The 12578-nt window shown below is 33.1% G+C and overlaps 1 long non-coding RNA gene across 1 annotated transcript; it reads left to right on the top strand.

Moving 5' to 3' along the window:
* Nucleotides 1–1885: 1885 nt before the first annotated feature.
* Nucleotides 1886–2432, top strand: LOC127085897 (uncharacterized). The gene is made up of 2 exons (XR_007789296.1): nucleotides 1886–1999; nucleotides 2097–2432. It is a non-coding gene; the product is annotated as an uncharacterized LOC127085897 (long non-coding RNA).
* Nucleotides 2433–12578: the final 10146 nt, after the last annotated feature.

The following is a 12578-nucleotide window of genomic DNA, read 5'->3' as shown; positions in this document are numbered from 1 at the left end:
CAATATAAGTGCCTAATGGCATCATTAGATACATGTCCATCACGAAAAATACAATGTATGGCATATGACATACAATAGTTCGTAAATAAAAAATAAGATATATGTACAATATTCTCATTGCACAAATATCCATAGTGGAAGATCACGTAATGAAAGTCTTTGAAACATCATCGGACAATATCTTCCTTCCCCTAACCTGCAAATAAACACCTGAAAAACAATAACAATAGTGGTGTGATACAATAATCTCAGCGAGTTCCTATATCTTACGGGTTCACTCGGCTCTAAGGAATTTCTCAATGATTCTTAACTCAAGTCTTTATCTCTCATTACTGTGTATGACTTACAGAAAAAAAATCAAGACTTAAGCATCTAAATGATATTCACATTGTATGGAAACATATGAATCTCTCTCTCTCTCTCTCTCTCTCTCTCTCTCTATGTGTATATATATATATATATATATATATATAATGGAAATGTGTTATGTCTAAAATATGAGTTAGAGCCAATTATTTCCCACTCAATTTTAATCGTTGACCATATCTCTCCCCAAACTTAATATTCTCAAGACACATTACAATATTTGTCTCAAAGTAATGTTTAACTTGAGACTAAAGTTTGTATTTCTTAAAATATTCAACAATTCTAGATTGTCACAAATTATGACTGGATTAAATATAATAATATTTGAATTTAAAAGACAAATTGAATTCATGATTTAAAAAAAATTATTATATTAAAACTTAAATTTATTCATTCACCAAATTTTCCATTAGATATTAAGCTTCTAATGACAATCTATAATAGTTAAAAACAAATAAAAGATTATCAATCTTCACCAAATTTGTCACCTTTAAATTGATGTATCTTTTAACACCATTGAACATTTGTTACTTTAGATTATATTTTCCTATTATTCTTTATTTTTCCTCATCCTTTGAGGTATTTACTGAATGAGCACTATTTTATTTTCTCTATCTTCAATCTTTTCTTTATTGCATAATTTATGAATTTATTCTATTAAAGAATAATTTCTAACTTTAATAGTTACAAACTTAATTTTGCAAAGAGAATATCATACGTTAAATTTTCGACAAAATCACCTAATTGACAAAACTATAACTCTTTAGCAAAATTAAATAGTTTCATAATGCACTTCTGATATTTTCTTTGCTTAATAATCTTAATGAAAAGTCATCACTCTAACGAGAGTTTGTCTTTCCATTTATTGCATTAGTAATTGATAACAAATATCACTAGTAAATAGTAAATATAGAACTGTGCAATTTGGAGTGTACTCACTTTTAAACTTGAGTCTCACTTTAAATATACTAAATTTTGAGAGAATTTGAGTTTCTCCATCGTTATGTAAGGTCTAGATCCAAAAACATAATGTTCCTATTTTATTCCTAAAAGTTAGAAATTTTGAGAATCAATATCTAACTTATGTTGCAGATACAAAAACTATATTAGTTTATAGAGAACAAAGAAAATATACACATTAAAATACCAAGTGCATCATTCATGTCAATTCTTTAGACAATAACATGAATTACTAGTGATATTTTGTTACAAGGATCAAACACTAACAATTAATATTGAAAAATAATAAATCCTTATAATCTTCAAATGTTTACCATTTATAGGTGTGAATGTAATCCACATAATACTTTCATGATTTTGAATCAACATTTGCTTAAATTAATATATTTTCTTTGGTTAAATATAATGTAAATTATTTACAAGAAATAAAGGAAATGTTATTATATTTAAAAGATATTCCTTACACTTTTCTTTTATAAATTTTTATAAAACTTTAGTCAATACAAATATTAATATTATTCTAAATACTACATTTTCCAAGTCTATATATACGTAATGGAAATGAGATAAGTCTAAAATATAAGATATACAAATTCCACAGAAAAAATGGCATTTAACAACTATCGATCCTATCTTCTCTTTGTTTCATGCATTGCTTTGGTCTTGTTTTCAAGTGAGGAGAAAGTTTTTGTTTTAATATTTTAGAGTTGTATATTTCATAAACAATTTACTAACTTAAATTGAAAATATGTTATGTTATATTATTTCAGGATTGGTTACTAGTTTGGGGACTCCAGCAATAGTTTTAGATGAATCATGCGCCCCGGGGTCGCCAGATGCACAGTGTTGTTCTGGGCTTTGTTCTCCTACCTGCGATCAAGACTGTAAGGGCAAGGGATTTTCATTTGGTGGATTTTGTGATACTCTAGGTGTTGATTACCTATGTTGTTGTTTTAAGCAATGACTTCTGTTCCTCAAATATATACTCTAGGTGTTGATTACCTATGTTGTTGTTTTAAGAAATGACTTATGTACGTCAAAAATATGAATATAAGGTTGTTCATCAAACTCTTAGTTTTATAAAATATAAATTTTAATGAATATAATAGATGATGTATTTGCCCCCACTTCCGAATATTTCTGTATCCCCCAATGTCCACAATCCAACTGCAATTTAAAATCATTGTTATCACTCCAAGTGTATATGACCTATGATTTTATTTACGAAATTGTTGAATATTCATGACTTTATTTATGAAATTGTTGAATATTTACGACTTTATTTATGAAAATTTTGAAATTTGTATCATGTTCAATTCATGATTCGAGTCAAATTAAGAAGAGGTCAATTATAGATTTCATGGAGAGTTATGATTGTAGCGAAGCTTTAAACATGATTTGAGTCACATTAGGTTGTGATTCGAGTCAAGTTAATTTTATGATTCAAGTCAAATCGTCAAGAGACAAATTCCAAGTTTCTCAAAACTCTTTTCGAGTCACAAATTGCACATGATTCTAATTAAATTATTGGTCACATTGATTTAAGTATTCTAACTTGTGATTCAAGCAACAACAGATAAAACGACAAACACCAACTCACAATGCTAAAAAAAGAACACTAATGGATAAAAACTCTAATTTTATTGATTAGTGAGAGGTCTTAATTGTATAATGCTAAAAGCCGAAGCAAAAACCGTACAAATCAAATTGCAAATGAATTACAAGCACGCAAATATTTGAATAAAACGCAAATTACAAATAAGCAAATAAACACAATCATATACACTCTAATTGACGAAAACATCAAAACAAAGAATATGATACCATACGATTCGTTTCTCAAAATGTACATAAAATTAGCGGACGAAAAGTTTTGAAATAGAGCTTGCAGACTTCATTCTTGTTAATCTCCAGTTTGCGTAGTTTAACTTGGCGTACTCGTTTTTCTTTTTCGACTACTTTTTCAGTTGCATTTTCATCAACCTGAACCTTTTCAGTCGAGTATTCTTCACTTCAAAATTTGATCAGAGTTGTATGTTTTCGAGAAGTTTATTTCACGCTAACCATTTTAGTGCATTCATTTTAATTTTTCAAGCACTTTTGTGCTCGATTTTTATTCATATTTAGTCCTTTTATTTTTATTCTTTTGTCAAAGTGTTCAAAATAATTAAATAGAATTTTCTATATCATTATTTTGATTTTATCATATTTATTTTAAAGGATGTGAATTCTATTTTATTTAATTGATTTAATTTATTTTAAATCTTTTAAAACTTCTAGAAGGGGCAACATTGACATTTTAAATTAATTTGTATTTCTTTATTTCAATCATGACCATTAGGTTCATTTAATCAAGGGTTAGCAAACATTATCCATGTGTATTTTTATTGTTCAAACAAATAAGTTTAAAAGGAATTAATAAAGAGAAAGAAAAAAGATGATATTGGTTTTGGATTGTCTCCCCAACGTCTCTCATAGCAGCGGATAAGGAGAATTGAAAAATGACTTATCCCTCCAATAAGCAAATGACATGCGACATCTTTATATCTTTCATTCAAAATTCAGCAATAAAAATGAAAAGAAGGAATAAATTTTGGACCACTTATAACTCACACACACCAGCTAACAAAGAGCGAATAAAGACAAAATTAACTTTATCCTGGATACTCTCTCTTAGCAGAAAGATGGCCCAAATTGAGAGGATTTCCTCCCTCCTTCACTGCTGTCACGCGAGCCACTACTTAAAAAATTCCCAACGGATGATTCTCTCCACTGACTGAAATAGAGAACACTTTCTCTCAATCATAAGAAAATAAAAAAGTTCATCTTTTTCTCTGATGCGTGAAGTCTTCCCTACCACGCTCTTCAACCTTCCTTTAGCCAAATCTCATCACTATCTTTAAATCTCACTTACACCACCACAAACTTACCGCTTTTCACCATCATCGTTGGAAAACATCCAAACAATAACAACTGGCACAAATCATCTACCTCACTCTCCTCGCCACCGGTTTCACTCTCATACAAACCTCAACACTCTCTCCGCAATACTGTGACACCACGAGATCTTCCCTCTCCTCCTTACAAATCGCAGTCGCGACCACATGTAGCACAACACCATTCCTTCTTCTCCGACACTACTCACAACCCCTAATAACTCAAAAAAATAAACACCTTGAATACCACCATCCGCTACTCTCACTGATCCCTAAAATCACCATAAATCCGTTGTTGAGAGCCTTCAATAATATTCAGAGCTTTCATTCCAAACCCAAAGTCACCCAACGAACCATACAAAGTGAATGAACTACGAGCTACTTCGATGAATTATTGGACTAGAATAGAATATAGTATGTTCTTCTGTTTTGATTCTTAATATGTTTGTTGTGTAATTTTGTTTCTTTGTAATAGATTGGAGGAAATTTGGTAAATTGGGCGTTAGAACTTTCAGGTTATGTGTATGTGGACATAACCATTTATGCCAAATTGGTTAGATCAGATGTTTGAGATCGAGAAACAGTATGCAATGTTTAATTTTAAGAGGTTGCTGCATAGATGGAAATATAGTGTTGTTAATGATTCATTACATTAAGGTTGAACTACAATACCAACATATCTTCACGCTATACCGCCGATCTGTCCACCGCGATTTGGGTAATCCTTCTATTTTATTATTGTTTTCATTTAACATTGAGATTGAGACTAGAACTAATGGTTGATATAGGTTGGTTTGATCCTAGAGTATATTTTTATTTTTGGAATAAGTGTTGAAATTAAGAAGAAAAGTGAGGAGGAATGGTTGGATTTTGTTATGTTTTTGTGTTCTAACGTTTTGGCATTTAATTTTGCTGAAAAAAAGTCAGACTATATGGAATCAAGAAGTAGGGGCGCTGCTCCCCCCTTGCAAAATTCTTTTTGTTTATTTATTATTATTATTATTATTATTATTATTATTATTATTATTATTATTATTATTATTATTATAAAATTGAATTTAGGATAAGTATTGGGTTTTATTCTGTGCATTAGGCTCGTTGATCATGACACTCTCATAAATTATAAATATTGTAAATATAATATTGTTGTTGCGTTAAATTGGATTAAATTCGTGGATTCGACTTTTCTGTGTGGTTATGCCGCTAAAATTTCAATACATTGATAGGATATTTTCGTCGTGTTATGATCTTGCGTATGATATTACTCTTGTTGCCATTACGCACAAACTTGTTTTGAGCACATTATGGTTAAATCGCTTCGACCATTTTAATTAAATTAATGGCTTAAATAGTCTATTGGTCCCTGTAAGTTAGCAAGGTTTTAAGTTTGGTCCCTGTATCTTTTCTTTATCTGGGTCCCTATATCTCACTTTTTTGTTAGCGTTATTCCCTAGAGTGAAAATTATGTTTAAAAAAAAGTTGATTGGACTAACGGTGCACACATGGAACTGCTGAGTAAATTTTAAATTTTAATAGTTGAAATATGAAATATTAAATTTTAAACTAATTTAAAATTTTTAATATTAAAATATTAAATAATTGAAATATTAAATAAATGAATAATTTAATGAACTAAATAATTGAAACAAACTATTGAAATATTAAATAATTAAGCTAAGTAATCAATTATATATATATATATATATATATATATATATATATATATATATATATATATATATATATATATATATATATTTGTTGCAACTAGCTACACAAATGTGTAGTTTGGTCTAGTGATAACATGCTTTTGTGTCAATGCAATGTCTGCGATGTCAGCGATGTTAATCTACTCATCAGTTCCACGTGTGCACTGTTAGTCCAGTCTATTTTTTTTAATAGAATTTTAACTCTAGGGACTAACGCCAATACAAAAATGAGATATAGGGACCCAGACCAAAAAAAAAGATACAGGGACCAAATTCAAAAACTCGCTAACTTACAGGGACCAACAGACTATTTAAGTCTAGATTAATTAATTGATAAAAGTTTTATTTAATTAGATAATTTTGGTAATCAATCTTAATCAACTTACGATGTGGGATGTATATATTTCTGTATTAACAAACATCATAATAGTAATACTTTATGGTAGTTTTGGGTTTAAAAAAATTGAATTTTGAAGTATATCACACAACATTGCATCATCATGCTCAAAACACTAGCAAGGTTCAATTTTAAAGTATTCATTTTTTTACTTTTCTAATGTCATTCATCAAAATAAGTATTCCATATATTTATTTATTTTATATAGTATTATTTTCTGTAAATGCTTAAAAAAAAGAAGCAAATTATATGCAATTGCAATGGTTTCTAACTACATTATCTAAATTCTTCATTAATGAATTGCACTTTTTTTACTACTTTAAAATTTGTTATGTTGTTTCATTTATTTATAATTTTACTTAATATGAATAGAAAATTAAAAAAGTATTTTTAATTATTAATTATTCAATTTTAAAATTCAACCACTTAATTGTTTGGACTGACCCTGGATTCTGATATCAAAAGAGACGATCGTTGTAAGATGAACAATGAGGTTGAAGACATTAATAATACTTGTTCAAATATAGTTTAATAGGACTTTTGCAAAATAACTATCCCATTTAACAAAATATGTATGTCTGTTCATTCAATTGAAATTTTGCTATAAAATTATAAACAAAGATTGCAGGTGTAGTGTGAGATCGGTTTCTCATTAAAATTTTACATTGATTTTTTAGTAAATATAGTTAGTATTTATATATCTCATTAGTATTATCATTTACAATTTTGAATACTGGGCTACTGCTTAAATGAGATGGGCTTAAGGTGCAAAGTACTTTTTAAAATTTTAATTAATTAATTTCTAAAAAAACTTAATTAATTAATTTCTAAAAAAACTTAATTAAAACTATTAATATTAATTAATTATGTAAAAAATATTAAATAATAAATCATCCTAATCATCATTAAAAAAAGTATTAAAAATAAATTATCCTAGTCGGAGGACCATAAAAATCCAAAGGCCATAAAAAATATATCTTATTTGCATATCTATGATTCAAACATATTTCTTTTCACCTAAATTTTTACTCTCTCTTTTTATAAAGTTTATATTATCGTCTTAATTATAATTTTTTTATAATAAATAAAATAAAAATCTAAGTTTTATAATACTACATAAAAATTCATCTCAGCCCCGCATATCGTGCGGGTCTTTATCTAGTTCTATATTGTTGTGAGATTTGTCGTGGCTGGAAAAATCACAAAGTCACCTTCATTTTTTATTCGTTCCTAAGAAACAGATAAATAATGATAAAACCTAAAGTTAAGGGGAGAGACTAGGGCTCGGGAGTTGGTTAAGCAATGAGAAGGTATTAGGTACCCTGTAACACCCCAAATAAAGAAAAAAGAATTATTTAATTAAGTTGATAATATAATTATTAATTTAATTAAATAAATTGGATTATTGGATTATTATTATTATTATTATTATTATTATTTTGGAATAATAATAATTGGAATATATATATAAGTGGGAATAAAGAAAAGGGTTTCATTCTTAACAAAGAAATTTCACGTAAAACTCAGAGAAGCTGCAGAGAAGAGGAAAAAGGGCAAAGAGCCGAAAAGCACGGTTGAGGAACGGAAAAGCTAAAGCTTAGAGAATTGCCGGATTATCTCAGGTAAGGGGGGTTTATCGTCGGTTAATGGGTATTATAGATTAACATGTCATGGGTAGTGATAAGCCGTTAAATTAACCCTAATTGGGACTGTATATGCTGAAATTGACGTTGGATAAACCGTGTTAAAAACTGCAAATTGAATTGATAGTTGTGTGAGTCGTAAATGTTAGACTATAGCACAGATCACAATTAAAAACTTGATTCGGCACTACTTAATTAGAGACAAATTAGGTTTTCTTAGAAAGGGTTTAGATGCGGAAGCGGCCGGAAAACCTGATCTGCGTGAAGCTAACAGAACTTTGGAATAACTCAGAAAAATCTGAGTCTGCGCGCGAGCGGTCGACCATAGGGTCGGCGTGCGCTGACCCGTGGGGCATGCACCGACTGCATGCGTCGACGCAAGGCATTTTGGCGCCGACCCGTGAGTTAAGCGTCGACCCCATGCATCGACGCAAGGGGCCTTTGCGCCGACTCCCTCCAGTTGAGCAGGGCCTTTGCGCCGACCGCGAACTTTGAGCTGACCCCTACGGTCGACTCAAAGCCTTCAATTTTGTTCGTAGACGTGCATGATGGTTTTTTTTTGGTCAGCAGCGAAACTTGATAACACTGTTGCAGTGTGGAAAAATAGTTGATTTTTATGTTGTAAATGCAATTGGTAGTTGGCCTATTGCAGTTAATTGTGATGAATAAAATTATTGAGTTTATGTTGTGAAATGCCGATGCAAATATGTTGAAAAGTTGAATATAAGTTGTTCTGTTGAAAATACTAAGTTGTAGGCTGATGAGCCAACGTTGATTTTAAGTTGTTTTGTTGAAAAAGCTGTTGTGTTGCTGTTGTTATTATGTTGTTAAAGTTGCAAGTCGTACATGCCATATACATTCATATGCATAGAGTCGGGGCTTTTGCTCACACCACGTTGGCCTGGATTGGCAAAATTATGGGGCTTTTGCTCACACCACGTTGGCCTGGATTGGCAAATTTTTAAGTTGAAAGTTGAAGGCTTATGCCTTGATGCCCACCAAACTGGCAATGATTTTAAGTTGGGAGTTTTACTCCAAATGGTACCACATGCATAACGAGTCGAGTCTCATTGAGTTGCATTTTATGTTGTTATTGAGTTGTATTTACGTTGTATTTGCGTATGATAATTGAGTTGAATGTGCCGTTACCGCATGCATGATATGATTTGGGTGATTAACGTGTAGAATTACTTAACATAACATGATGATTTATAATATTTGTTATATCGATTGAGAAACTCACCCTTACAGTTATATTTTTCAGGTAACGAGCAGTGAGTCGAATAGAAGCTAGTGCTTGAAGTCTAGTGTGGTTAGAGGGTCATGCTCTGATAGATGTAACATCGGGACGGGATGTTGAATTGTTGAATAAATGTTAATTTTGATGAATTACAGATGTTGAAATATTTTATCCGCTGCGTATTGTTGAAGAAGTTTTTATGTTGAATAAAATTGAGTATGACTGATTTTATATTGACTAATGTGAAGAAGTTGTTATGTGACACCCTTGAGATGCATGATTACTCTGATATGTATGATTTAATTGTTGTTGTTTTATTATTAAACATTTGGGGTATTTTAGAAGGGTGTTACATTAGTGGTATCAGAGCAGGTCGGTCCGTCCGGCCAGTTGTCGTGTCGTTTTGTCTAACAATTGTGTATTGTTACCAATCTAACTTTAAGTTGTGTTGCATTGATAAGTTGAAATGGCTGGAAGGAATGACGCTGCAATGGCTGCCGCAATGCAAGCAATGGCACAAGCTGTGTAGAACTTGCCAAATGCTGGTGGAGATGCTGGATCACGTAGCTTGGCGACTTTTCAGAGAGAGAACCCGCCGGTGTTTAAAGGAAAGCATGATCCAGATGCAGCCTTGGGATGGTTGAAAGAGATTGAGAGAATCTTCCGTGTTATGGATTGTACTCCAGCTCAGAAGGTTCGGTATGGTACTCACATGCTAGCAGTCGAAGCTGATGACTGGTGGCTAGAGACTCACGAGAGGTTGACCGTGGCGGGCGAAGACGTTACTTGGGATGTATTCCGTAGGGAATTCCTGAGAAAGTATTATCCGGAAGATGTCCGTGGTAAGAAGGAAATTGAATTCCTTGAGCTGAAGCAAGGAAACATGTCTGTCACCGATTATGCTGCGAAATTTGTGGAGCTGTCCAAATTTTATCCTCATTACACTGGTGCGGGTGCTGAATTTTCAAAGTGCATCAAGTTTGAAAACGGATTGCGCTCTGAAATTAAGAAAGCTGTTGGGTATCAGAAGATACGCATTTTTACTGAATTGGTTGATAGCTGCAGGATATTTGAAGAGGACAATAATGCTCATTACAAGATTGTCAGTGATCGCAGAGGCAAGCAACATCAAAACCGTGGCAAGCCGTATGATGTTCCAGCTGGGAAAGGGAAACAAAGAGCTGCTCCGACTCAGAGAGCTAGTGGGGGAGGTGCTCCTACTGGTATAGTTTGCTTCAGATGTGGTCAGGCTGGTCATAAGAGTAATGTATGCACTGCTGAAGTGAAGAGGTGTTTTCGCTGTGGTAAGACTGGGCATGCAATAGCTGATTGCAAGCACAAGGAAGTGATTTGTTTTAATTGTGGTGAAGAAGGGCATATTGGAAGTCAGTGTCAGAAGCCGAAGAAAGGGAATCAGTCAGGAGGCAAGGTCTTTGCTTTATCGGGTTCTGAGACTTCTGCAGATGATCGTTTGATCCGAGGTACGTGTTATATTAATGGCTTTCCTCTTGTAGCTATTATTGACACAGGTGCGACTCATTCCTTTATATCTTTGGATTGTGCTGTGAAACTTAAGTTAGAGATATCTGAGCTGTTTGGTGGTATGGTAATTGATACTCCTACGAAGGGTTCAGTGACTACTACTTCGGTTTGTTTAAATTGTCCTTTGAGTATTTTTGGTAGAGACTTTGGGATGGACCTAGTGTGTCTTCCACTAGTGCAGATTGATGTTATTCTGGGTATGAACTGGTTGGTGTTTAACCGAGTTTCTATCAATTGTTTTGATAAGACTGTGGTCTTTCCGGAGATTGAGGAAGGAAAGAGTTTGTTTCTATCAGCAAGACAGGTGAATGAAGAAGTAGTTGATGGAGCGGAGTTGTTTATGCTGTTAGCAACCTTGGAGGCTAAAGATAAACTGGTGATTGGCGATCTAGCCGTGGTGTGTGATTTTCCTGATGTGTTTCCTGAAGAGGTGAATGAATTGCCGCCAGAGCGTGAAGTGGAGTTCTCTATTGATTTGGTACCTGGTACTAGACCGATATCGATGGCTCCGTACCGTATGTCTGCTGTTGAGTTAACTGAATTGAAGAGTCAGTTGGAAGATCTGTTGGATAAGAAATTTATTCGTCCGAGTGTGTCACCGTGGGGTGCGCCAGTGCTGTTGGTTAAGAAGAAAGAAGGTACTATGAGGTTGTGTGTGGATTACAGACAACTGAATAAAGTGACGATCAAGAATCGGTATCCTTTGCCGAGGATTGATGATTTGATGGATCAATTGGTTGGTGCGAGTGTGTTCAGCAAGATAGATTTGAGATCTGGGTATCATCAGATACGTGTGAAGACTGAGGATATTCAGAAGACTGCTTTCAGGACAAGGTATGGACATTATGAGTATTCTGTAATGCCTTTTGGTGTGACTAATGCACCTGGAGTATTTATGGAGTATATGAATAGGATTTTCCATCCGTACCTAGATAAGTTTGTTGTGGTATTTATTGATGATATTTTGGTGTATTCGAAATCGGAAGAAGAGCATGCTGAGCATTTGAGAGTGGTTTTGGAAGTTCTACGAGAAAAGAAATTATTTGCTAAATTGTCCAAGTGTGAATTTTGGTTAGAAGAGGTAAGTTTTCTTGGTCATGTGATTTCAAGAGGTGGTGTTGCTGTTGATCCTTCTAAGATAGAAGCGGTATCTAAGTGGGAAGCCCCGAAGTCTGTTGCTGAGATTCGAAGTTTTCTTGGTTTGGCTGGTTATTATAGGAAGTTCATTGAAGGGTTTTCTAAGTTGGCGTTACCGTTGACGATGTTGACTAGAAAGGGGCAAGCATTTGTTTGGGACTCAAAATGTGAAGAAGGTTTCCAAGAGTTAAAGAGAAGGTTAACTACTGCTCCTATTCTGACATTACCGAGTTCGTCGGAACCCTTTGAAGTTTACTGTGATGCTTCATTGTTGGGTTTGGGTGGCGTGTTGATGCAGAATAAGCAGGTTATAGCTTATGCTTCAAGACAGCTGAGGGTTCATGAGAGGAACTATCCGACGCACGATTTAGAGTTGGCAGCTGTGGTGTTTGTTCTGAAGTTATGGAGACATTACTTGTATGGGTCAAGATTTGAAGTTTTCAGTGACCATAAAAGTTTAAAGTATTTGTTTGATCAGAAAGAGCTGAATATGAGACAGAGGAGATGGTTAGAGTTTCTGAAGGATTATGACTTTGGTTTGAATTACCATCCGGGTAAAGCAAATGTAGTGGCTGATGCGTTGAGTCGGAAATCATTACATATGTCTATGCTAATGGTTAAAGAATTGGATTTAATTGAGCAGTTTAG

Source organism: Lathyrus oleraceus, chromosome 5 (genome assembly GCF_024323335.1).
Source record: "Lathyrus oleraceus cultivar Zhongwan6 chromosome 5, CAAS_Psat_ZW6_1.0, whole genome shotgun sequence".
NCBI lineage: Eukaryota > Viridiplantae > Streptophyta > Magnoliopsida > Fabales > Fabaceae > Lathyrus > Lathyrus oleraceus.
The sequence above is the reverse complement of the archived record's forward strand: the minus strand, read 5'-3'. Positions and strand labels throughout refer to the sequence as shown.